At 48.7% G+C, this 27129-nt stretch overlaps 1 protein-coding gene across 1 annotated transcript in view; it reads left to right on the top strand.

Annotated features, from left to right (window-relative positions):
• The first annotated feature begins 1347 nt into the window (after positions 1-1347).
• Positions 1348-27129, top strand: part of LOC101944542 (protein Wnt-4-like) — a 73560-nt gene continuing 47778 nt past the window's right edge. Inside the window, exon 1 of the mRNA XM_042855080.2 lies at positions 1348-1705. The gene's annotated coding sequence lies outside the window, so the exon portion shown is untranslated. The remainder of the gene's footprint in view (positions 1706-27129) is intronic.

Here is a 27129-nt window from a genome sequence, read left to right as displayed (position 1 = left end):
TACAGGCAGAATCTCTGGGAGGCCAATTACCAAAGTTCTGTCTCTGTATACCTTATACTACTTTCCCATTTAGAATTATGATCTCCGGAGGGCTAGATACCGCAATGGTATAACACAGGCCAAACAGTTATGCAACAGATAGAGAGGCTCTGTCACAGACATTGTTTGAATATATTTTTAATGATTAATGGTAATCCTCTCTCTCTCCCTCCATTATTCTTCATAAATCAAAGTTTCTCATTCAGCAGAAACCTTAACTCTGGTCTATAGTGACACCATGCAAAAACCATACTTTGATTTAGCAAATTGTTTGTTCCCTAGTATTTCCTTAAATGGACTAATTGGCAGGACATTGGCCTCTGCTCCTGTGTCCATTTTGACTTGAGAGGAAGTTCATTTATTATTAGGTAACAAATCATCCATCATGGTAGGTTCAGGCCTGCTTGGAGTTGGAACTGGTCTCCAGCCCTGTGAATAAATTACTCACGCCCAGCTCACATGCTAGGAATTTTCTGTCCCCTTTGTTGGTACCTGGATTCAACCTACACTTAATCTGGCATAGTGGTTTTTACCACCATGCTTGTGAAAAACCTTTTCATATGTTGGGCAGCTTCCTGGACTGTGCACACAGACACACCATAGAACAATTTGCACAAACCCATTTAATCTCTCTAAGCCTGTTTTAATTTCTAACTTTCTTGGGTTGATCTCTTGTAGAGCATTTTCTCAATTAGTTACCATGCAATTCCTTCTCTATTGTACAGGCTCTTATCATGACCTAGAGTTAAGCTCTTGTTGCTTCTGCTGTGCAGCACCTCTTTTTGAAATGTGAGGTCAGAGTCTTTTCATCTTTCATCTGTAACACAGAAGATAATTTTGTCCTAGATCATTTAACTCATTATGGGCCAAACTCACAGATACTTACTTTTACTTTAAGATCAATAAGAAAATGTTCTATAATTTTCCCTTTGTTTGTTTATTATCCCAGAATTTATGTTTCTTGAACACCACATTGCTACATTTTTACAGTATTCTATAAACTTTGCTATGCCCTCTGGGCCCTCACCACTAGTGAAAACAAAAATACCAAATATTTCAAAGGCATCTTCTCTAATACTATGCAAAAGGATTGCTACTTGCATTTTCTGGGGCTTTGCTTCTGATCCAGATGCTGCCAAGTAGAGTTTGAAGCATTGCTACCACCACTTCCATTTTTCTGCAATGTTTCTACCTTAGGCTAGGGATTCTAGGGATTTGAAATTACCCATTTTCTTTGTTTCTCTGTTGCTGTCTTCCTTCCCCCCCCCCCCTTTCTTTTCTCAGGGAGGCATTTCTGACACTATGTAATGTCCTTGTTTGGCATTGGGCATGGAGAGAACTAACACAGTTGCCTATTCTTGTGGAGAAAAGATGTGAGCACCTCAGGTCATATCAAGTGGTTATTCCTGCAGGAAACAAATGTCACTAGAACAAGAGATACTTGAAGACCTCTAGTGAGACATGTACAAAATATAGAAGGGTGCAATCGAGAACCATTTTGTGGATCAGAGAGTGCATTGGAGGAAGAGATTGCTGAGAATAATGTGCTAGTTGAGGCAGAGAATCCTTTGACTCAAACAACATCCCCTGTGAAACTATCTATTTGCCAGCATGACTATTGATCTAATATGCAGTAGAAGGACAGTGGTAAAGACTGCACCCCTTGGTGAGTAATGAACTGATTCCATATGCATTATTTGTTGAGTTATATGTTTAAATGTTTAACTGATCATTATAAAATATATTACAGTCATGGCTGGCAGCAACTCCTGTAGTTAAGATTGATAGACACTTTCCTTTATAAGACTGTTTTCAGTTGCTTATAACTTTGCCACACTTTGACCACATGGGCTGAAATTTTGTATGCCTGGTGTCTACCTCAGGCTAAGCTTTTTGTATATATGAAGAGTTCAGCAAACACCATTCAGCCATTTCAGAAAATGAGATTAAGGAAAAGTATTGTTTTTTTCCAAATGTTAAAAAATTCTTACAACCATTTCATTGAGAAGCTTTAGCAACCAGAGTTTTGAAATTTGGCAAGTGGCTTGCCTTGCAGTCACAGAGGTATCTTTTGCCATCCTTGTGAAAATCTAAACAAATATGTAGCCCTATATCTTATTTACTACACCCAACATTGACAGAAACTTTTGACCATTTTGGCCTTAAACTCTCTGTACCTGTTCCCTCATCTGTAAAATGGAAATTATAATACACCTCTACCCCGATATAATGTGACCCGATATAACACGAATTCGGATATAACACGGTAAAGCAGCGCTCCATGGGGGCGGGGTTGCGCATTCCGGCGGATCAAAGCAAGTTCGATATAACGCGGTTTCACTATAACGCGGTAAGATTTTTTGGCTCCGAGGACAGCGTTATATCGGGGTAGAGGTGTACTACTTTACCTCACATGGGTGTTATGAAGATAAATCCATTAATTTTGTAAATAACTCTCAAATTAGGGTGATAAGCACCATAAAAAAGCCACTGAGGAAATTAATTCTGTATTCAGTGCAGGGTTTGGATGGTGGGCAATAAATAATGCACAGGGCCCAGGAGTGCCGCCAGCTTTTTTGCCGCCCTAGGCGGCAAAAGGTCCCGCCCCCGAAATACCGCCCCCGACAGAGGTGGTGGAAGGTCCCACCCCCAAAATACCGCCGATGACCGGGGTGGCCGAGCATCCAGCCGCCGCGGTCGCTGCTCCCCAAATGTTAGCGCCCTAGGCGACCGCCTAGGTCGCCTAATGGGTTGCGCCAGCCCTGACAGGGCCATATATTGAATGATATGGATATGTTGAATAGCTACCCGTTCAGTGAGCACTATCCATCCTGCATTGAATGAGGCTGGGTGTCCTGTGGAAAAAATAGTACCTGATCATGTAATTAAGACTACATCATAATGCATATACACAAGGGGGCTGAATTAAGTTTTACAGGCAGGCAAGCTTAATTCTGTTTTTTCCTAACTTTCAAGTGCTCGACTTTGCAAACTTAACAGTCTTTTATCATAATTTGTTGTATGTAATCATCAGCAAAGCTGCCAGCAAGACCAATCGTTAAGGTTGTTTAACGCTTTCCATTATAAGGTCCTATTTAAATAGTGAAATAGGTAGTTAGCAGACCTAGCAGTTATGCATACCAGGAGTTGAACCAGTTGGATCTTGTTGTGGTACAGGCAGTGTGACCTCAGAGTCAGAGAGGCTGCCTGTTTGTTTGAACCACTAGGATGGTGCCTCTGTGTTACCTGCCTCTGTGTCCTATATAAAACTGAGGACATACATTGAAATACAGCCCCTCTTACAGCTGATTAACAGTGACAATGTTTTTTAGTTTGTGGTTGTACAGCACCTAGCACAATGGTCCTGGTTCATGACTGGATCTACTAGGTGCTACAATGATACAAATAATAAATAATAATACACAACAAATTAAGAAAAGAAGTGAAGAAATCTACATCCAGCTGGAACTATAGGGGCAGTTTGTTGCAGGGAGTGGTGTGGATGACTCAGTAGGGGGTCTCCTCCCATTGGAGTCAGCGCTGCAGACCTCAGTACTGCTCTTTGCTGTCTGTTAGATGAGATGTAAATCTGAAGTCCTGACCTCTCGTGGGCATTAAAGGTCCCCTGTCATTTTGGTGGGGGTGGTTAATCCCAGGCTGCTGGTTACACATTCCCACTCTGAGTGATTTCTGCTGTTCCTGATGCGCCAGACCCAGCTCAAGGTCAGGGCACAAACTGCCAGAGTTTTGTAGGTGCTTCCAACAGACAGTGGTGTCTGGAGGGTGTTTTCTCATGCCCCACCTTTGGTGGTGATAAACCAGGTGCACGGTGGGGTAACACCCTTCACTGAAACATAAGGAACTGGTCACTATCAAAAAGCTCTCGTGCTTCATGGCATAAACTGAAGCAATTGAACATGTCCTGCTGCTAAATGAGACTTGGGGAAAGACAGCCTGTGTGTCACCTTGTGTGTGTATCTCTCTCTCTCTCTCTCTGTATACACACACATTTCTGCCTTTCGGTGTTTCCAGATCTTACAATTTTATTGTAAGTCTTGTGATATTTGACATTTTGCTTAAAGCCTCAGCTTCTGGAATAATCTAAATAGGGACAAATTGTGAGAATCTCAGCTTTTTGGTTTTTTTTTTTTCCTTCTTCTTCTTCTGGTTAGGTAAGTTTCTAGCCCTCATGGTTGTGGAGAAAAGCTTGAAAACACAACCCCAGTGCATCCTAAAGCCTCAAAAACAAAAGTCAAATACTCCTCACCCCTCTCAAAAAATATCTTTTTTTAAGTCTCCTGACTTTGGGGGGCCTGACCCATGATTTTTGAACAGTTGGGCTGGCAACACTGTCTGTCTCTTTCTCTATGCCTATCTGCTTGTCTGTGTGTGTCTCAAATATATATCAGTGTGTTTGCATGTACGTCTGTTGCTCTCTCTCCCTCTCTTTCCCATTTCTCTCCCCTCCCCCTTACCAGAAGCACTGTTAAGGTCCCTGAACAACTCTCCTGGGCAGTCCCACCCTGCAGAGCCAGGCACATCCCATAATAGTCCACAAAGGCAAGTCCATCCCATAATAGCCACCCACAGGAAACGTTCCTTAGCAACCACCCCCACCCCCACACTGTGGAGCAGCCATCCCATAATATCATGTCTGCTGTATTGGTTATGACTGTTGAGAAACGGGAGGGAGAGCAGGGGAGAGGGGCCCTGTGTTGGATAGGAGCAGGCAGCTGTAATAAAGGGACAGTGGTGAGGCAGGGAAAGGACCAAACCAGGAAGAGAGAGACAGGCAGCAGCAGCTCAGAGAGGGTCCCAGCAGGCACAACCAGGCAGCATGCTCTGGCTATAGCCTGCCCATCTGCACTGACATCCCATAATAATTCTTTCCCTCCTCCAGTCCACAACATCCCATAATATTTCAAAGGGAGGCAACCCGCAGAAGGTACAGAGAGACATCCCATAATAATCTCCCATGTGTCACATGCATTGAGAATCGTGACATCCCATAATATTACTCCCTCTCGCACACATACACCTCACTAGCTGCAGAAGGCCTTGCCATCCCATAATATTTCCCCTTCTTACGGGCATCATCATCCCATAATACTCTCCCCGCTGTAGAAGGACTTGCCATCCCATAATACTCGCTGCCAACCACCTGCCCCCCTCTGGTCACATAAGGCCTTGCTATCCCATAATAGTCATTGCTGTCCCTCCCCCGTCACAGAAGGCCTCACCATCCCATAATACTTCTCTCCTTCCCCTCCCCCCAGAAGGTCTTGCTATCCCATAATAACAGCAGCAGAGGCCTGACCCCGTGGGCCGAACCCTAGTCAGCTTAGCTCAGATATTTCCTAAGTGGCTGAGTCTGCCTCCAAGCACTAAACCCTCCGACACTGGCCAGGCTACATCACTGTTCATCATCCATCTGTTTATATCCCCTTTTCCCTCTGTCTTCATATCTTTTCTTTCTGCCTGTCCTTCTCTCTCTCTCCCTTTCACACTCTTTGTCTCTTTTTCTATGCTCTCTGTCTCCTTTTCTTTTCTCTCTGACTTTCCTTTTGGTTCTGTCCTTTTAGAGATGGGATATGGCTTATTTGATACACACCTTCTCCATAACATTTCAACCTTATCAGTTCCATAAAACACTAAGATTTTGGGCTGGATTAATTTTATTTCAATTTATTGTGATGTTCTTCACAAAAAAAGCTCTAGATAGCTCTAAGTTATAGTTTAGACTTACTAGTGCTTTATCATATGCTTATCTTCTATAAATTCCATACATTCCTCTTTCATGGGTGTGATACAGACCCCATTTCTTACCACTGATAATTGGGTGCACTTTATTCTGTCTGCAATACATGGATAACTTGCTCAGCACCCTTGCCCTCTTACAAAAGGTCTGCAACCCTTATATTTAGCTATTCCTTGTAGTATTTTGTCTTCTCACATCAGAGTAGTTGAAAGTACAGTCTGCTGGGTCACTATAGCTTTACTAGAAGTTTACTATCTGCTCACATCTGTATTATTGTGCTTCTGCTAGAAAAGATTACTCCAGTCTTACTATCTGCTCACATGAATATTCTTGTATTTCTGTATAGGGTTTTTGCTTACGATTTAGTCTTTGCTCATGTCAGAGCTTTTGTGCTTCTTTACAGGGTTACTGTAGTCCTTTCAGATGCTTGCTATCTGCTTTCTTGGCCTCTATATAGCTTTACCATCAGTTCATGTCAGTATGTCTCTGCTTCTAAACATTTTCTTTCCTTAGATTTGGTGGCCTTGCATGTGCAGGTCAGACTAGATGATCTTGATGGTGCCCTTTGGCCTTATGCCTGATCTACATTACAGAGTTAGGTTGACAAAAGGCAGCTTACATTGACCTAACTATGTAAGTGTCAACACACTTAAATTTTGTTCCCCTTGACATAACTGCCCTGTTATACCGCCTTAATAACTCCACCTCCATAAGCAGTGTAGAGTGAAGGTCAATGCAATGTCAGTGTAGACACTGCGTTACTTACATCAGTGGTCTCCAAAGTGGGGTGCGCGCACCCCAGGAGGTGCGCAAGAGGATCCTTGGGGGTGCGTGGCAGGGGGTGTGCAGCAGGAGGAGCACCACTGGAGCAGCGCCGCTTCGGCAGTTCGGGTGGCTTTTTTTTTTTTTTTATTTGCTTCAGCAGTTCGGGCGGGAGTCCGAGTGGCCTTTTTTTTTTTTGCGCACTTGGGGTGGCAAAAATGGTAGAGCTGGCTCTGCGGCGCGGCAGGGGGTGCGTTCTCAAAAATTTTTTACTGATAGGGGTGCGCGATCAAAAAAGTTTGGAGACCACTGACTTACATCAACTGTTATTGGCCTCCAGAAGGTGTCCCACAATGCCCCACCCTGACCGTTCTGGTCACCATCGTGAACTCTGCTGCACAGCAGCAATCTGGGCAGGGAACCGCCCCTCCCCTTTAAAGCCCTGCCAATTTTTGAAATTCCATTTCTTGGTTGCCTGGCTTGGAGAGCACACCTAGCAACTCGAGAGTACACTCAGCTGCCCAGTGACCACCACGGCTACACACTGAAGATGCACTCCTGCCTGAAATACACAGGAGATGTTAGATCGCCTGGGTCTGAAGGGAGAAAAGGCTATGCAGGCACAGCTCCAATCCAGCTGTAGAAACTTTTGTCATCTACGAACAGATCACTCAGGACATGGAGGAGAAGGACTACAAGAGAAACCAGCAGCAGCGCCACGTGAAAGCCAAGGAGCTGGGATAGGCGTACCAGAAGGCAAGGGACGCTAACAATCTGGTGTGAGCCCCCAAACATGCTGCTTTTACAAAGGGCTGCATTCCATCCTTGGTCGAGATCCCACCACTCCCAAGAGCCTCATGGATACTTTGGAGGATCCCAAGTCGGAGGCCCCTGCTGTGAAAAGCCAGGAGAAGGTGTAGACCGAGGAAACAGAGAAGGAGGAGTATGGGGGACAGGTGACCATGGGATCCAGCTGTGCAGCAAGCCAGGACATGTTTTTGACTCCAGCGCATTACAACCAATCTCTACAGTCCAGCATGTGTGAGCCTGATGCAGGGGAAGGAACCTCTGGTAAGTACGCTGTTTGCTTTGAAATTACAGGGATGGAATCGCCAAAGTAGCAGGACATATCTATTGATTTACTCTTTTTTACTTATGCTAGAAGAGGTAGTGAAACAACCAACAGAGGTAGAGTTGCTATCTGTTTCTCATCCCCCACTAGAGTTAGGCAGAGAGGTCATAGAATCATATAAGATTAGGGTTGGAAGAGACCTGAGGAGATCATATAGTCCAACCCCCTGCTCAAAGCAGGACCAACACCAACTAAATCAACCCAGCCAGGGCTTTGTCAAGCTGAGCCTTAAAAACCTCTAAGGAAGGAGATTCCACCACCTCCCTAGGTAACCCATTCCAGTGCTTCACCACCCTCCTAGTGAAATAGTTTTTTCTAATATCCAATCTAGACCTCCCACACTGCAACTTGAGATCGTTGCTCCTTGTTCTGTCATCTGCCACCACTGAGAACAGCTGAGCTCCATCCTCTTTGGAACTCCCCTTCAGGTAGTTGAAGGCTGCTATCAAATCCCCTCTCACTTTTCTCTTCTGCAGACTAAATAAGCCCAGTTCCCTCAGCCTCTCCTCATAAGTCATGTGCCCCAGCCCCCTAATCATTTTTGTTACCCTCCTCTAGACTCTCTCCAATTTGTCCACATCCTTTCGGGAGGGGGGGGGGGCGGAAGGGGGGCGGCAAAACTGGATGCAATACAGTAACTCCTCACTTAAAGTCGTCCCGCTTAATGTTGTTTCGTTGTTACGTTGCTGATCAATTAGGGAACATACTCATTTAAAGTTGTGCAATGCTCCACTCTTACGGAATAACAGAGACTTGGTGAGATAACTCACATGACTGGAGTACTGTCATGGATGGATATACATGTTCAGGAAGGACAGGCAGGGCAGAAAAGGTGGGGGAGTTGCGTTGTATGTAAGAGAGGAGTATGACTGCTCAGAGCTCCGGTATGAAACTGCAGAAAAACCTGAGAGTCTCTGGATAAAGTTGAGAAGTGTGAGCAACAAGGGTGATGTCATGGTCGGAGTCTGCTGTAGACCACCAGACCAGGGGGATGAGGTGGACGAGGCTTTCTTCTGGCAACTAGCAGAAGTTGCTAGATCGCAGGCCCTGGTTCTCATGGGAGACTTTAATCACCCTGATATCTGCTGGGAGAGCAATACAGCGGTGCACAGACAATCCAGGAAGTTTTTGGAAAGTGTAGGGGACAATTTCTTGGTGCAAGTGCTGGAGGAACCAACTAGAGGCAGAGCTTTTCTTGACCTGCTGCTCACAAACAGGGAAGAATTAGTAGGGGAAGCAAAAGTGGATGGGACCCTGGGAGACAGTGACCATGAGATGGTCGAGTTCAGGATCCTGACACAAGGAAGAAAGGAGAGCAGCAGAATACGGACCCTGGACTTCAGAAAAGCAGACTTTGACTCCCTCAGGGAATAGATGGGCAGGATCCCCTGGGAGAATAACATGAAGGGCAAAGGGGTCCAGGAGAGCTGGCTGTATTTTAAAGAATCCTTATTGCGGTTGCAGGAACAAACCATCCCGATGTGTAGAGAGAATAGTAAATATGGCAGGCGACCAGCTTGGCTAAACAGTCAAATCCTTGCTGATCTTAAACACAAAAAAGAAGCTTACAAGAAGTGGAAGATTGGACAAATGACCAGGGAGGAGTATAAAAATATTGCTCAGGCATGCAGGAGTGAAATCAGGAAGGCCAAATCACACTTGGAGTTGCAGCTAGCAAGAGATGTTAAGAGTAACAAGAAGGGTTTCTTCAGGTATGTTAGCAACAAGAAGAAAGTCAAGGAAAGTGTGGGCCCCTTACTGAATGAGGGAGGCAACCTAGTGACCGAGGATGTGGAAAAAGCTAATATACTCAATGATTTTTTTGCCTCTGTCTTCACGAACAAGGTCAGCTCCCAGACTGCTGCACTGGGCAGCACAGTATGGGGCGAAGGTGACCAGCCCTCTGTGAAGAAAGAAATGGTTCGGGACTATTTAGAAAAACTGGATGTGCACAAGTCCATGGGGCCAGATGCGCTGCATCCGAGGATGCTAAAGGAGTTGGCGGATGAGATTGCAGAGCCATTAGCCATTATTTTTGAAAACTCATGGCGATCCGGGGAGGTCCCGGATGACTGGAAAAAGGCTAATGTAGTGCCCATCTTTAAAAAAGGGAAGAAGGAGGATCCGGGGAACTACAGGCCAGTCAGCCTCATCTCAGTCCCTGGAAAAATCATGGAGCAGGTCCTCAAGGAATCAATTATGAAACACTTAGAGGAGAGGAAAGTGATCAGGAACAGTCAGCATGGATTCACCAAGGGGAAGTTGTGCCTGACTAACATAATTGCCTTCTATGATGAGATAACTGGCTCTGTGGATGAGGGGAAAGCAGTGGATGTGTTATTCCTTGACTTTAGCAAAGCTTTTGATACGATTTCCCACAGTATTCTTGCCGCCAAGTTAAAGAAGTATGGGCTGGATGAATGGACTGTAAGGTGGATAGAAAGCTGGCTAGATCGTCGGGCTCAACGGGTAGTGATCAATGGCTCCATGTCTAGTTGGCAGCCGGTTTCGAGCAGAGTGCCCCAGGGGTCGGTCCTGGGGCTGTGTAGCAAGGCGGTGGGATACCCCACAGCCCCACTGAGGGCCGAACCTCCCCTAATACCACCATGGGCGGATCCACCGGGTCTGGCGCCCGCCCCTCAAAGGTCACAGCCCCAACCCGGAAGTATAAAAGCCCGCCTGCAGAGCTCAGTGGAGCCCATGCCGGCGGAGAGAGCAGACGTCCGTGGCCGAGCTCCCGCTTGGGAGACAGCCACAGGCCGCGACCGGCCTGCTGACTTACCAGGCCTGTCGAGCCTACCTCTCGCCCGGTACCCTGAGGAGGACTGGCCAAGCCTGCCCCGTGCCAGCTACCCCAAGGAGGAGCCGAGCCTGCCCCGTGCCAGCTACCCTGAGGAGGACTGGCCAAGCCTGCCCCATGCCAGCTACCCCGAGGAGGAGCCGAGCCTGCCCCGTGCCAGCTACCCCGAGGAGGAGCCGAGCTTGCCCTTCGCTACCTACCCAGAGGAGCCGATGGAGAGCACCAACGACCCTAGGACGGCCCAGGTACCTTACGAGGGGGAGTGTGGAAGTAGCCCGGGGGCAGCCAACCCCAGTCTGGCTGCTGCACTGTCAGAGCCGATGTCAGTGTGTTGCGGCCAGGATCCCCACTGACAGCAGCGAGTTTCCGCCGCTGCTAGGGCCCCGGGCTGGGACGCAGTGGAGTGGGAGGGCCTGCGTCCCCTCTGCCACCCACTCCTTGGGTGGCAGACTCCCCCTTTTCCCCTGGCCTAGAGAGGCTGGGACCTGTTGCTCTCTGACCCAGCCCCTGCTTAAGGGCCTGGGTTTCTGACTAACTATTTGTTTGCTGCCCCGCCCTGACATAGGTCCTGGGCTGCTACAAACCCTGACACAGCCCCTGCTTGAAGGCCTGGGTTGCTGACTGACTCTTTGATTGTTGCCCCGCCCTGACCTAGGGCCTGGGCTGCTATAGACATTGGCTCAGCCCCTGCTTGAGGCCAGAGCTCCAGACTGTGAGACTACTGCCTCGCCCTGATTGAGGGCTCGGGGCTCTTTTCTGATCTATCGGCTCAGCCCTGCTTACGGGCCTGAGCCCCCCAACTGTATGTCTGCTGTCCCAGACTGCTGCCGGACCCGGTCTGACGGCGGACCAGAGTAAGGCGGTGGGATAGCCCACAGCCCCACTGAGGGCTGAACATCGGCCAACACTACTACAGGCCGGTTTTGTTCAATATCTTTATTAATGATCTGGAGGATGGTGTGGACTGCACTTTCAGCAAGTTTGCAGATGACACTAAACTAGGAGGCGTGGTAGATACACTAGAGGGTAGGGATCGGATACAGAGGGACCTAGACAAATTAGAGGATTGGGCCAAAAAAAACTTGATGAGGTTCAACAAGGACAAGTGCAGAGTCCTGCACTTAGGACGAAAGAATCCCATGCACAGCTACAAACTAGGGACCGAATGGCTAGGTAGCAGTTCTGCAGAAAAGGACCTAGGGGTCACAGTGGACGAGAAGCTGGATATGAGTCAACAGTGTGCTCTTGTTGCCAAGAAGGCTAACGGCATTTTGGGCTGTATAAGTAGGGGCATTGCCAGCAGATCGAGGAACGTGATCGTTCCCCTTTATTCGACATTGGTGAGGCCTCATCTGGAGTACTGTGTCCAGTTTTGGGCCCCACACTACAAGAAGGATGCGGAAAAATTGGAAAGAGTCCAGCGGAGGGTAACAAAAATGATTAGGGGTCTGGAGCACATGATTTATGAGGAGAGGCTGAGGGAACTGGGATTGTTTAGTCTCCAGAAGAGAAGAATGAGGGGGGATTTGATAGCTGCTTTCAACTACCTGAAGGGGGGTTCCAAAGAGGATGGAGCTTGGCTGTTCTCAGTGGTGGCAGATGACAGAACAAGGAGCAATGGTCTCAAGTTGCAGTGGGGGAGGTTTAGGTTGGATATTAGGAAAAACTTTTTCACTAGGAGGGTGGTGAAGCACTGGAATGCGTTACCTAGGGAGGTGGTGGAATCTCCTTCCTTAAAGGTTTTTAAGGCCCGGCTTGACAAAGCCCTGGCTGGGATGATTAAGTTGGGAATTGGTCCTGCTTTGAGCAGGGCGTTGGACTAGATGACTTCCTGAGGTCCCTTCCAACCCTGATATTCTATGATTCTACGTTGTTTGGCTGCCTGCTTTCTCCACAGCTGGCAGCCTGCTTACGCGCCCCCCCCATCCCCACACAGCACCTCCCGCCTGCTGGCAGACCCCGCGGATCAGCGCCTTTCCCCTCCTCCCCCGCCTCCTGCCCGTGGCAATCAGCTGGCTTGAGGCGTTTTGGAGGCAGGAGGGGGGGGGGAGTAGTGAGGACTCAGCGGGCAGGCTCCCCCTTCCTCCCAAACTCTGCAAGTCAGCTGATTGCCTCGGCAGGAGGGAGGGGGGAGGAGCGAGGACTCGGGGCGCCTCCCCCCTCCCTCCCCTACGCAGCAATCAGCTAGCTGGCTTGCGGCGTTTAGAAGGAAGGGGAGGGAGGAGCCAGGATGCAGCGAGCAAAGTAAAGGGGGAGGAGGTGGGGGGAGAAGAGGCGGGTCAAGAGTGGGGGCTTGGGGGAAGGAGTGGAGTGGGCGGGCTGAAGGTTGAACCCCCCGCCTCTGGTGCTTGCACAGTAGGGGGAAGCTGCCCTGGAACCTAACCCCCCCATTAATTCTTATGGGGAAATTGGATTCGCTTAACATAGTTTCACTTAAAGTCGCATTTTTCAGGAACATAACTACAACGTTAAGTGAGGAGTTACTGTACTCCAGATATGGCCTCATCAATAGTGGCCGAATAGAGGGGAATAATCACTTCCCTCGATCTGCTGGCAATGCTCCTACTTATACAGCCCAAAATGCTGTTAGCCTTCTTAGCAACAAGGGCACACTGTCAACTCATATCCAGCTTCTCGTCCACTGTAATCTCCAGGTCCTTTTCTGCAGAACTGTTGCTTAGCCAGTTGGTCCCCAGCCTGTAGCAGTGCATGGGATTCTTCCCTCCTAAGTGCAGGACTCTGCACTTCCTTGTTGAACCTCATCAGATTTCTTTTGGCCGAATCCTCCAGTTTGTCTAGGTCACTCTGGACCCTATCCCTACCCTCCAGCATATCTACCTCTCCCCCAAGCTTACTGTCATCCGCGAACTTGCTGAGGGTGCAATCCATCCCATCATCCAGATCATTAATGAAAATGTTGAACAAAACAGGCCCCAGGACCGACCCCTGTGGCACTCCACTTGATACTGGCTGCCAACTAGACATTGAGCCGTTGATCACTACCCATTGAGCCCGACGATCTAGCCAGATTTCTGGCCACCCTATAGTCCATTCATCCAGCCAATACCTCTTTAACTTGCTGGCAAGAATACTGTGGGAGACCGTAACAAAAGCTTTGCTAAAGTCAAGGTTTATCATGTCCACCGCTTTCCCCATAGCCACAGAGCCAGTTATCTCATCATAGAAGGCAATCAGGTTGGTCAGGCATGACTTGCTGTCAAGGCTGCTTCCCCACTTTGAACTTTAGGGTACAAATGTGGGGGCCTGCATGAAGACTTCTAAGCTTAACTACCAGCTTGGATCTGGTCCGCTGCCACCATTCCCAAATGGATTCCCTTCCCTGGGAAGCCTTGAGAAACCTTTCACCAATTTCCTGGTGAATACAGATCCAAACCCCTTGGATCTTAAAACAAGGAGAAATTAACCATTCCCCTCCTTCCTCCCACCAACTCCTGGTGGATCAAGATCCAAACCCCTTGGATCTTAAAACAAGGAGAAATTAACCATCCCCCCTCCTTCCTTTCACCAACTCCTGGTGAATACAGATCCAACCCCCTTGGAACTAAAAACAAGGAAAAATCAATCAGGTTCTTAAAAAGAAGGCTTTTAATTAAAGAAAAAGGTAAAAATTATCTCTGTAAAATCAGTATGGAAAATAACTTTACAGGGTAATCAAACTTAAAGAGCTCAGAGGACCTCCCTCTAGCCTCAGGTTCAAAGTATAGCAAACAAAGATAAACACTCTAGTAAAAGGTACATTTACAAGTTGAGAAAACAAAGGAAAACTAACACGCCTTGCCTGGCTATTTACTTACAAGTTTGAAATATGAGAGACTTGTTTAGAAAGATGTGGAGAACCTGGATTGATGTCTGGTCCCTCTCAGTCCCAAGAGCGAACAACTCCCAAACAAAGAGCACAAACAAAAAACTTCCCCCCCCACAAGATTTGAAAGTATCTTGTCCCCTTATTGGTCCTTTGGGTCAGATGCCAGCCAGGTTACCTGAGCTTCTTAACCCTTTACAGGGAAAAGGATTTTGGAGTCTCTGGCCAGGAGGGATTTTATAGTACTGTACACAGGACAGCTCTTACCCTTCCCTTTATAGTTATGACACTTGCCCTTGGTGAATCCATGTTGATGGTTCCTGATCACCTTCCTTTCCTCCAAGTGCTTCAAAATGGATTCCTTGAGGACCTGCTCCATGATTTTTCCAGGACAGAGGTGAGGTTGACCTCTCTGTAGTTCCACAGATTCTTCTTCTTCCCTTTTTAAAAGATGGGCACTATATTTGCCTTTTCCTAATCGTCTTTTACCTCCCTGATTGCCACGAGTTTTCAAAGATAATGGCCAGTGGCTCTGCAATCACATCAGCCAACTCCTTCAGCACCCTCGGTTGCATTGCATCCGGCCCCATGGACTTATGCATGTCCAACTTTTCTAAATAGTCTTTAACCTGTTCTTTCACCACTGAGGGCTGCTCATATCCTCCCCATACTGTGCTGCCCAGTGCAGCAGTCTGTGAACTGACCTTGTCTGTGAAGACTGAGGCAAAAAAAGCATTGAGTACTTCAGCTTTTTCCACATCATCCGTCACTTGGTTGCCTCCCTCATTCAGCAAGCGTCCCGCTTTCCCTGACCTTCTTCTTGTTGCTAATATACCTGTAGAAACCCTTCTTGTTACCCTTCCCATCCCTTGCTAGCTGCAATTCCAATTGTGCTTTGGCCTTCCTGATTACATCCCTGCATGCTCGAGCAATATTTTTATACTCCTCCCCAGGGTTCGGCAACATGTCCGTACACCGACACAAGTGTCTATAGTAAAAATGTTGAGGTCCGTGGGGGGCGATCACGGGCGGCTCCCCGCAAGCTGCTCCCTGTCCCTGCTGGTGGTGGCGGAGGCATGGCCAGGCAGCTCTGCACACTGCCTCTGTCCCCTCTCCCTCCCCAAGCACTGTCTCCACGGCTCCCAGCCCATTGGCTGGGAACTGTGGCAAATGGGAGCTGCGGGGGGTGATGCCTGCAGAAGGAGGCAGCGTGCCTGCAGAGCTGCCTGGCTGCCCCTCTGCCAGAAACAGCAGGGATGGGGAGCCACTTGCGAGGAGCCACCTGAGGTGAGCCTCCCCACAAGCAGCTCCCCCGTCCCTGCTGTTGCTGGCTGGGGGAGGTGTGGCCAGGCGGCTCTGCATGCTGCCACTGTCCCCCCTCCCTGATTGCTGACTCCATGGCTCCCAGCCCATTGGCTGGGAACTGAGGCCAATGGGAGCTGCGGGGATGGGGCAGCATGCAGAACCGCCTGGCCATGCCTCCGTGTAGGAGCAGGTGGGGAGATATGCTGCTGCTTCCTAGAGCTGCTTGAGGTAAGCGCTGCATGAAGCCTGCATGCACACACCCCTCCCCCCCCCCCATGCCCACATTCCTGCCCCAGCCCTGATCTCGCTCCAAACCCCTTGGTCCCAGCCTGGAGCACCCTCCTACACCCCAAACCCCTCATCCCCAGCCCCACCCCACAGCCTGCACCCCCAGCTGGAGCCCTCACACTCCCAACCCCCTGCCCCAGCCCATAGCCCCCTCCTGCACTCTGAACCCTTCAGCCCCAGCCCATAGCCCCCTCCTGCACTCTGAACCCTTCATTTCTGGCTCCACCCTGGAACCCGCACCCCCAGCCCAGAGCCTGTACCCCCTCCCACACCCCAACCCCCTGCCTCAGCCCAGAGTTCCCTTCCGTCCTCCGCCAATGTCCCTCACTGAGTCCAGTAATTTTGTCAAGTGTCCATTGTGCAACATGATGGTGCAGACACCTGCTCCTCCCTAGTCATCTTTCCAAGTTTTCACTTCTTGTAAGCTTCCTTTTTGTGTTTAAACTCACGAAGATTTCACTGTTAAGCCAAGCTGGTCGCCTGCAATATTTACTATTCTTTCTGCACATCGGGATGGTTTGTTCCTGCACCCTCAATAAGGCTTATTTAAAATACAACCAGCTCTCCTGGACTCCTTTCCCCCTCATATTAGCCTCCCAGTGGATCCTGCCCATCAGTTCCCTGAGGGAGTCAAAGTCTGTTATTCTGAAGTCCAGGGTACGTATTCTGCTGCTCTCCTTTCCTCCTTTTGTCAGCATCCTGAACTTGACCATCTTATGGTCACTGCTGCCCAGGTTGCCAACCACTTCTACTTCCCCTACTAATTCTTCCCTGTTTGTTAACAGCAAGTCAAGAGGAGCACGTCCCCTAGTTGGTTCCTCCAGCACTTGCACCAGGAAGTTGCCCAAAACACTCTCCAAAAACTTCCTGGATTGTCTGTGCACTGCTATATTGCTCTCCCAGCAGATGTCAGGGTGATTGAAGTCCCCCATGAGAACCAGGGCCTGTGATCTGGAAACTTCTGTTAGTTGTCCGAAGAAAGCCTTATCTATCTCATTCTCCTGGTCTGGTGGTCTATAGCAGATGCCCATCACAACATCACCCTTGTTGCTCTCACCTCTAAACTTTACCCAAATACTCTCAACAGGCTTTTCTCCAGTTTCATACTGGAGCTCTGAGCGATCATACCGCTCTCTTACATACAGTACAACTTCTTCACCTTCTCTCCCCCACCTGTCCTTCCTGAACAGTTTATACCCATCCATGACAGTGTTCCAGTTATGTGAGTTACCCCATCAAGTCTTTGTTATTCCAATCACATCATAGTTCCTTGACTGTGCCAAGACTTCCAATTATTCCTGCTTTTGCTCAGGTTTCTTGTGTTCATATACAGGCACCTAAGATTGCCCTACTTTCTCAGTATGAATCAGGAGGCCTCCCCTCCCACTTCCCCACATATCTCAGGCTTAGGTCTCCATCCCCTGGTGAACCTAGTTTAAAGCTCTCCTCACTAGGGGCACGTCTTCACTACCCGCCGGATCGGCAGGTAGCAATCGATCTATTGGGGATCGACTTATCGCGTCTAGTGAAGATGCGATAAAATCGATCCCCGATGGCTCTGCCGTCAACTCCGGAAATCCATCGTGGCAAGAGGCGGAAGCGGAGTCGACGGCGGCGCGGCAGCGGTCGACTCGCCGCTGTCCTCACAGACAGGTAAGTCGACCTAAAATACGCAACTTCAGCTATGCTATTCACGTAGCTGAAGTTGCATATCTTAGGTCGACCCCCCCCCCGCCCCCGTAGTGTAGACCTAGCCTAGGTTAGCAAGCCTGCCTGCGAAGATGATATTCCCTCTCTTCATTAGGTGGATCTCATCTCTGCCTAGCACTCCTTCTTCCTGGAACAACATCCCATGGTCGAAGAATCCAAAGCCTTCTCTCCGACACCACCTGCGCAACCATGCATTTACTTCCACAATTTGATGGTCACTACCTACATAGGTGCCAACTTCCCCTCTGCCTGGTGGGTGCTCACCCCCCCCCGCCTCTGCCCTGCACTGCCCTTGCCCTACCCCCATTCCACGCCTTCCACAAAGTACCCACCCCACCCTGCCTTTTTTCCCAGACCCGCCCCGCCCCCTTCCTGCCCCCATTTCACCCCCTTCTCCCAAGTCCCTGCCCCGGCCCTGCCTCTTCTCCACCTCCTCCCCTGAGCATGTCGCGTCCCCGCTCCTCCCCATCCCTCCTGGAAAGTCCTAAGCGCCTCCAAACAGCTGTTAGATGGCGGGGGGGGGGAAGCACTGGGAGGGAGGGGGAGGAGTGGGGATGCGGCGCACTCGGGGGAGAGGAGAAAGAGACGAGGAGGGGGGAGCTTGGTTGCCGGTGGGTGCGGAGCACCCGCTAATTTTTCCCTGTGGGTGCTCCAGCCCTGGTGTACCCACGGAGTCGGCACCTATGCCTACCTGGGCCTTTTCCTTCAACAGGAAGGCTGGACGAGAACACGACTTGCGCCTCAAACTCCTTTATCCTTCTTCCCAGTAGGGTGACCAGATGTCCCGATTTTATCGGGACTGTCCCGATATTTGCTTGTTTGTCCCGCGTCCCAACCGATGTGCAGTCGGGACATGGGACAAACAAGCACTTTTGCCCTCCGCTCCGGCACACAGGCGGAGCCCAGAGGGGCTCTCTTCCCCCCGACTCCGCCCTCTCCTTCCCCCATTGGATCCCTCCCCAAATCCCCGCCCCCAGCCCCGCCCCTCACTGCCCCATTGGATCCCTCCCCAAATCCCCGCCCTGGCCCCACCTCTTTCCCAAGCATGCGGCATTCCTCCTCCCTCCCAGGTTTGCACACGGGCCATGGCTGGGGCCGGGAGCGCAGTGCGGAGGCTGCTCCAGCCCTGCAGCCCCCAGGGCAGCGCGGTGGGTCTGGGGGCAGCGCGGAGCTGGCAGGGCCCGGGCAGGGGGCGGAGACACGCGTGAGAAGGACACACTCCTGCCAGGATGGGCCAGGCCCGGCTGCCTGGTTCGCACCCTGCCCAGGTGGGTCCCCAAGCTCCCTGTGGCCGAAGAGGGGCTGCCCAGGGCTGCGGGGGCAAGTGTCCCAGGCGGGGCGGAGCGGAGCCCGGGAGCGGCTGGGCCGGGAGCTGGAGGAGGGGCCTGGAGCGCGGATTGGCTGCACAGCTCGGAGCCCAGGCTGGGCCCGGGAGCTAGGGGATGGGGGAGCTGGGGGTGTATTGGGGGTTGGAGCTGAGAGTTGGGTGGAGACGGGGCTGTGCCACTGCCTCCTGGCAGTGGGGAGAGGAGGTGGGGCGCTCCAGCTTTTTTTTGCGCCGGCCCGCCCCTGCATCCTGATATTTCATCTTTGTCATCTGGTCACCCTACTTCCCAGAGCCACATAATCTGCAGTGATCCGCTCAAGGTCATTCTTGGCAGTACCATTTGTGCCCCCATGGAGAAGTAGGAAGGGGTAGCGGTCTGAGGGCTTGATCAGTCTTGGCAGACACTCCGTCACATCTTGAGTTCTAGCTCCAGGCAAGCAGCACACTTCTCGAGTTTCCCGGTCTGGACGGCAGATGGATGACTCCATCCCCCTTAGGAGGGAGTCTCTGACCACCACCATCCCGTCTCCTCCTCTTGAGAGAGATGGTCGTGGAACCCCCATCCCTAGGACAATGCATCCCATGCCTTCGGTCGATGGGGTCTCCTTCTGATCCCTTCCCTCGGATGACTCTTCCAAACCATTCTCCACCATATTACTGTGCAGAGAGCCTGAAAACAGTTTCTTATCTCCATCTGTACTGGGGGTACATGGGTTCTCCTCTTTATTCTTCTGGAGGTCATATGCTGCCAATTTTCTTCCCCGTTCTGCACTGCCCTCTCTGGTTCTTTAGCATGCTGTGCATTCAGTACCAAATGCTGACTTCTATCCAGAAAGTCTTCATTTTCTCTAATGCAACACAGGTTTGATACTTGGGTCTCTAGTCCTATAACCTTCTCTTCCAATATGGAGACCAGCTTGCACTTTGTACAGACGAAGTTGCTTTTATTGTCTGGGAGAAAGACAAACATGGCACATCCTGTGCAGGTCACAACAGCTGGTCGCTCACTATCCATATTGTCTTCTTTCTAAGAGCCTCTTCAGATGTTGTATTTACTGCTCACAGAAGCCTGAAAGGCAAAAAACTCTGTGGGAACTCTCCCCAGGCAAACTCCCTCTGTTTGCTTCTCCTCTGTTCACAGATCACTTGGGTCGCAACTGGCTGCTTTTTTATAAGACTGCTGGCTTCCCTCCAATCAACGACTCAAGGCCACCTGGAACAAAGCACGCCCAATTCACACTTTTCAAACAAACAAACACACGGTCAAACAGTCCCTGCAACTAGCTCCAGTCAAACAAATGGTCACAGCAGACAGACACTCAGATATTCACCCCACCAGCTCACAACACAGCCCCCTCAATGTAGCACTCACTGTAGCTCCTCTCTGATGGTTCCCAGGCAAACTCCCTCAGTTCGCAGCTCCCTCGGTTCGCAGCTCAGGTCCCTGCAGAATACGCTGTTTATGTGCACCAGGATGTCCCGTGAATCCTTTGTAGAGATCTCAATGAAATTTTCTTGCAGGTAGTCTGCAGCCTTCTGCCGAAGGTGTCTGTGGAGGGTTGCCTTATGTCTTCGGCTGTGGTAGGCATAAGCGCCGTCTTTCTTAATTGCTAGCGGGTGATCGACCCCTGCTCAGCCCGAGGCCCTGCCCCCACTCCACCCCTTCCCCCAAGTCCCCACCACTGCCCTGCCTCTTCCCATTCCCACTCCACCCCTTCCCTGCCTCTTCCCACCCCCTCACCTGAGCGCAGCCTGCCCTAGCTCCTCCGGCAGGCTGCGGAACAGCTGAATGCGGCAGGTGGGAAGTGCTGAGAGGAAGGGGGAGGAGCTGATCAGTAGGGCTGCCAGCAGGCTGGAGGTGCTGTGGGGGGGAGGAGGAGGTGCTGACTGTGGGTCGGGGGGGGGGGCTGCCAATGGGTGCTAAGCAACCACTATTTTTTTTCTGTGGGTGTTCCAGGGCTGGAGCACCCACAGAGTCAGCGCCAATGGTGTAGGACAGTTTACTGCTTTTGTAAGATTGGATGCTTCAGGACATTGCTAATGACTTACACCAGTAGATCACCAATTTGAATCCAGCACAGCTCAATAGAGATTAAAAGCTGTTCCCACCTAATGGATGCTTGGTGGCCCTAATATGAGAGTTTGATGGGTCCTAGTTCCAGCTCGCACCACCACCATGCTTTGCTCTAAACTGCACACTCTTTGATGCAAGAACTTTTCATACTATGTTTTTACTGTCTCTAGTATAATGGGGCCATGATCTTGGTTGGGTTTTCTAGAGAGTCCCTGCAGCTGGGGCCATAATTGCCTTACTCGTAAATTTGTTCTCACAGGGTGTGAGCAGAGGGACAAAATCAGAAGACAAAATCAAAAACTATGATTTAATTTTTCCTAAAAAAAACATATGATATTTAAGCCAATCTCATGTTTAAATGGCTCTGTCATTGATTTTCAACTCTTGCGATTGGCCATACAGCTGTTGCAGAGAGCCAAAGGCCTGGAAAACAGATAAAGATTCTAAGGCTGAAAGCTCAGCTGCTGAGACTGATCCTTCCTCTCTGAAAGAGGGGGAGCATCAGGTAGTTACTGCCAAGTAGGACCCGTGTCCCTAACCCAAGCATATATGGTAGGGGAATTACTGGGGGATTATCCTTGTGGGAATAGATATGTCACCTGGCCTGCCACCTTGTCCCCCATTCTTGCTCTCTCTCCCTCCCATCCCTGCTGCCCCCATGAACCCTAGTCAGGGAAGCTATAGCTCCATAAATGCTCCTGCTTATGCCCAGGCCCTCACCCTGCCACAAGTCTGGGCCCAATGGACCATTTAGATTTGTCAGACCTAGCGTCTTAGCCAGCAAACCACAGACAGGTCACTGGCTAGGGCTTCTGTCAGAGGAACACAACTAGCAGCTTTGCTCTTCACACTCACTTTTGAGGTAATTTCCCACCTCCACCCCGCATTTTACCTATCCCTCCAAACATCACACAGCCCTAGAAGAAGCAGTGGGAGAGGAGTAGCTGATGGCTCAGCTACCAGTGCCACCCTTAGCTAACTGCACTCCCCCGGTAACAGCCCCAGTTGGCAAACCATGTCTAGTTTATTTTGCTAACCTTCTCAGTCTCATGAACTGTAGAGTGTTTGTCAGATCAATGCTTGTGGCAGAGATGGTGATGTCATGGGAGCAGCATCTGTGAACAATTTTAAGATTGGTCCCTGCATTTTCTTTACAATATCTTCACAGTTGGAAATTAAAATAAAATTAAACAAAAGATCCCCAGGGAACTTCAAGCATACAGACAAAGCTCCTGGTTTTGGCCTCGCTGTTGGCTCCGACGCCTCCAAGCTAATTCCTTTGCACTTGTACAGCAGCAGCCTCTTATAGAGGCAGGTAGGTTAGCTCCTCTGTGATTCCCAGCTACTTTGATGAGTGCTCCGACTCTTCTTGGCAATGAGGAGCCTGGGTGCCCATGTAAGCAGATGGAAACAATAAGAGGTGCCAGCTCCATCTGACCAACCAGCTGTATCACTCCTCTAGCATATCCAGGTCAGGAACTTCAGGTGTATTTGGTACTGGACAGCTGCAGAAAGTATGATATGATACGCTCCTGTAAGTATGATAAGCTCCTGTCTGTCTACCTAAGGCAGATAATTTCCAAGTGGCCTTCAGATTTGGACAAAAGCAAATATAATCTCAGATTCCGAACACTTGAATCATTCTGACTAGATGCGTACCCATGCAGCCAGGACAAGGGCTCCTTGCATTTCTGGCCGTTGGCCCTAACCAGCTGTCCCTGAACAGAGATGAGTCCAGAACAATCCTGTCCACGGTTGCCAACTTTCATGCGGTAAATAAGCACCCCGACTTTCACAATAAGACAAAAATCAAGCTAATCCCATGTCAAACACAAGCCAACCCCTAAGAGCCCCAAAACTCTATGTGACTAGATTCCCCTGGTGTGCAGTCTGGGACTGTGGTGGGCCTGCTGGGCACTCCTGACTCTCGCCCCTGCTTGTCCCTTGCCCCTGCTTCTCCCCACTTGCCCTTCTTGCCAGGAACCGATTAAAAAAAAAAAAAGAAGAAGCAACAAGCTACAAGCCAAAAAACTAGCCAACGAGCAACTCACAAGCCAATTAAGCCAAAAACAAGTCTAATTTCTGTGGTTTTTTTGCGAGTTTGGCACATCTGATCCTGTCCTCTTTGAAGGGTCACAATTCCTGCTGGCTTCTCTGACTGTTCAACCCAGCTGAGCAGCATCCTCTCTAGTTTGCCTAGGAGCTTGAGTCTATTTTCCTCAGGTACTAGGATGGAAGAGAACTTGGCCTGAATAACTATGTCAATGTTCAGCCCTTGCTGAGAAGTAGATGTAGAGTAGAGCATCACCAGCACATTGATGGCACTGTAGTCTGACATCTCATCATCAACCTCAGCAGTCTGACATGGTTAACAGGAAAAGTAACCAGACTAAGCGTTGCAGGATTCAGCGGACAAGGGGAATCCCTGGGTAGGAAGAGCAGTTTCCCATCAATCTTAGCATGGCCCCTTCTAGCCCTGATCAGTCGCATACGCAGGAGGGTAGTACATCTGCACCAGAGGCTCTTAGGAGACTGTTTATCAGCACCCCCAACACTGTCTTCATGCCAAGCCCAGTCTGGGAAGGGGACTGAAATGATATGGAGGCCACCCAACTCAGGATAATGGAACCTAGGAAGGAAGAGTAGGGACCAGCTGGTGAAATCTTAGGCATGGTTTGCTTCATACCATGTTTTAGGGTACTTGGGAAGTTGCTCTCCCAGGAGAAGGCTTTGCTTTGGCTGTAAAAGTCCCAGGTTTTCCCTACTGGCATTCACTACTCCCCCAGGGCCATGAGTCTTAAGGGGACAGATTTCCTCCTTCAGGCTTCCAGAATCTGTGCCTTTGCGCATGACTTGAATGAAGTGCTGATGGGGGAAGGGATCTACATCCATGGAGCTAGATGGATTGCCCCAGAAGGCAGGTCTTTGCAGCAGGAGGCATATGGGAGCAATGCATATTGTCTGCAGTGATTAGGTCTCTTAGAACCTCAATTTAGAGAGGTTTAGATGAGATGCCTTTTGTTGCTGTTAAGCAGACTCATATTTGGATTTCTGACACTGTCTTTACAGCCTTCTGCCCTCCCATTCCATCTGAACCAAAGTAACTATGGGGATATTACTATATGTGAAAGAAAATGTACAATCAAATGAAGTAAAAATCTTAAGAAAATCCGCATGTTCCATAGAATCTCTATGGATAGAAATTTCATGCTCTAATAAGAATATAACATTAAGGATCTATTATCGACCACCTGACCAGGACGGTGATAGTGATGATGAAATGCTAAGGGAAATTAGAGAGGCTATCAAAATTAAGAACTCAATAATAGTGGGGGATTTCAATTATCCCCATATTGACTGGGAACATTTCACTTCAGGACGAAATGCAGAGATAAAATTTCTCGATACTTTAAATGACTGCTTCATGGAGCAGCTGGTACGGGAACCCACAAGGGGAGAGGCAACTCTAGATTTAGTCCTGAGTGGAGCGCAGGAGCTGGTCCAAGAGGTAACTATAGCAGGACCGCTTGGAAATAGTGACCATAATACAATAGTGTTCAACATCCCTGTGGTGGGAAGACCATTTCAACAGCCCAACACTGTGGCATTTAATTTCAAAAGGGGGAACTATGCAAAAATGAGGGGGTTAGTTAAACAGAAGTTAAAAGGTACAGTGACTAAAGTGAAATCCCTGCAAGCTGCATGGGCGCTTTTTAAGACACCATAATAGAGACCCAACTTCAATGTATACCCCAAATTAAGAAACACAGTAAAAGAACTAAAAGAGAGCCACCGTGGCTTAACAACCATGTAAAAGAAGCAGTGAGAGATAAAAAGACTTCCTTTAAAAAGTGGAAGTCAAATCCTAGTGAGACAAATAGAAAGGAGCATAAACGCTGCCAAATTAAGTGCAAGAATGTAATAAGAAAAGCCAAAGAGAAGTTTGAAGAATGGCTAGCCAAAAACTCCAAAGGTAATAACAAAATGTTTTTTAAGTACATCAGAAGCAGGAAGCCTGCTAAACAACCAGTGGGGCCCCTTGATGATCGAGATACAAAAGGAGCGCTTAAAGACGATAAAGTCATTGCGGAGAAACTAAATGGATTCTTTGCTTCAGTCTTCACAGCTGAGTATGTTAGGGAGATTCCCAAACCTGAGCTGGCTTTTGTAGGTGACAAATCTGAGGAACTGTCACGGATTGAAGTGTCACGAGAGGAGGTTTTGGAATTAATTGATAAACTTAACATTAACAAGTCACCGGGACCAGATGGCATTCACCCAAGAGTTCTGAAAGAACTCAAATGTGAAGTTGCGGAACTGTTAACTAAGGTTTGTAACCTGTCCTTTAAATTGGCTTCTGTACCCAATGACTGGAAGTTAGCTAATGTAACGCCAATATTTAAAAAGGGCTCTACAGGTGATCCCGGCAATTACAGACTGGTAAGTCTAACGTCTGTACCAGGCAAATTAGTCAAAACAATAGTTAAGAATAAAATTGTCCAACACATAGAAAAACATAAACTGTTGAGCAATAGTCAACATGGTTTCTGTAAAGGGAAATCGTGTCTTACTAATCTATTAGAATTCTTTGAAGGGGTCAACAAACATGTGGACAAGGGGGATCCAGTGGACATAGTGTACTTAGATTTCCAGAAAGCCTTTGACAAGGTCCCTCACCAAAGGCTCTTATGTAAATTAAGCTGCCATGGGATAAAAGGGAAGGTCCTTTCATGGATTGAGAACTGGTTAAAAGAGAGGGAACAAAGGGTAGGAATAAATGGTAAATTCTCAGAATGGAGAGGGGTAACTAGTGGTGTTCCCCAAGGGTCAGTCCTCGGACCAATCCTATTAAACTTATTCATAAATGATCTGGAGAAAGGGGTAAACAGTGAGGTGGCAAAGTTTGCAGATGATACTAAACTGCTAAAGATAGTTAAGTCCAAAGCAGACTGTGAAGAACTTCAAAAAGATCTCACAAAACTAAGTGATTGGGCAACAAAATGGCAAATGAAATTTAATGTGGATAAATGTAAAGTAATGCACATTGGAAAAAATAACCCCAACTATACATACAATATGATGGGGGCTAATTTAGCTACAACAAGTCAGGAAAAAGATCTTGGAGTCATCGTGGATAGTTCTCTGAAAATGTCCATGCAGTGTGCGGAGGCGGTCAAAAAAGCAAACAGGATGTTAGGAATCATTAAAAAGGGGATGGAGAATAAGACTGAGAATATATTATTGCCCTTATATAAATCTATGGTACGCCCTCATCTCGAATACTGCGTACAGATGTGGTCTCCTCATCTCAAAAAAGATATACTGGCACTAGAAAAGGTTCAGAAAAGGGCAACTAAAATGATTAAGGGTTTGGAACGGGTCCCATATGAGGAGAGATTAAAGAGGCTAGGACTCTTCAGCTTGGAAAAGAGGAGACTAAGCGGGGATATGATAGAGGTATATAAAATCATGAGTGATGTGGAGAAAGTGGATAAAGAAAAGTTATTTACTTATTCCCATAATACAAGAACTAGGGGTCATCAAATGAAATTAATAGGCAGCAGGTTTAAAACAAATAAAAGGAAGTTCTTCTTCACACAGCGCACAGTCAACTTGTGGAACTCCTTACCTGAGAAGGTTGTGAAGGCTAGGACTATAACAGAGTTTAAAAGAGAACTGGATAAATTCATGGTGGTTAAGTCCATTAATGGCTATTAGCCAGGACGGGTAAGGAATGGTGTCCCTAGCCTCTGTCTGTCAGAGGATGGAGATGGATGGCAGGAGAGAGATCACTTGATCATTGCCTGTTAGGTTCACTCCCTCTGGGGCACCTGGCATTGGCCACTGTCGGTAGACAGGATACTGGGCTAGATAGACCTTTGGTCTGACCCGGTGCGGCCTTTCTTATGTTCTTATGATATAGGGTGCAATTTGGGGTCAGTGACTCAATGGCTGCAGCCAGCATAGTTTTATAAGGGTGCGCAAGACCATTGTCCTCCAGGGAGTTCTGGACTGTGTGGTCCAAAGCCAAAAGCCCCACTTGTTGGTCAGCTCTGTGTTATGTTCACAGCATACACACAGGCAAGTTAGATAAAAACATAAATACTCTCA

The sequence above is a fragment of the Chrysemys picta genome, chromosome 1 (genome assembly GCF_011386835.1).
Source record: "Chrysemys picta bellii isolate R12L10 chromosome 1, ASM1138683v2, whole genome shotgun sequence".
Classification (NCBI taxonomy): Eukaryota; Metazoa; Chordata; order Testudines; family Emydidae; genus Chrysemys; species Chrysemys picta.
This window is presented reverse-complemented; position numbering and strand designations above follow the sequence as displayed.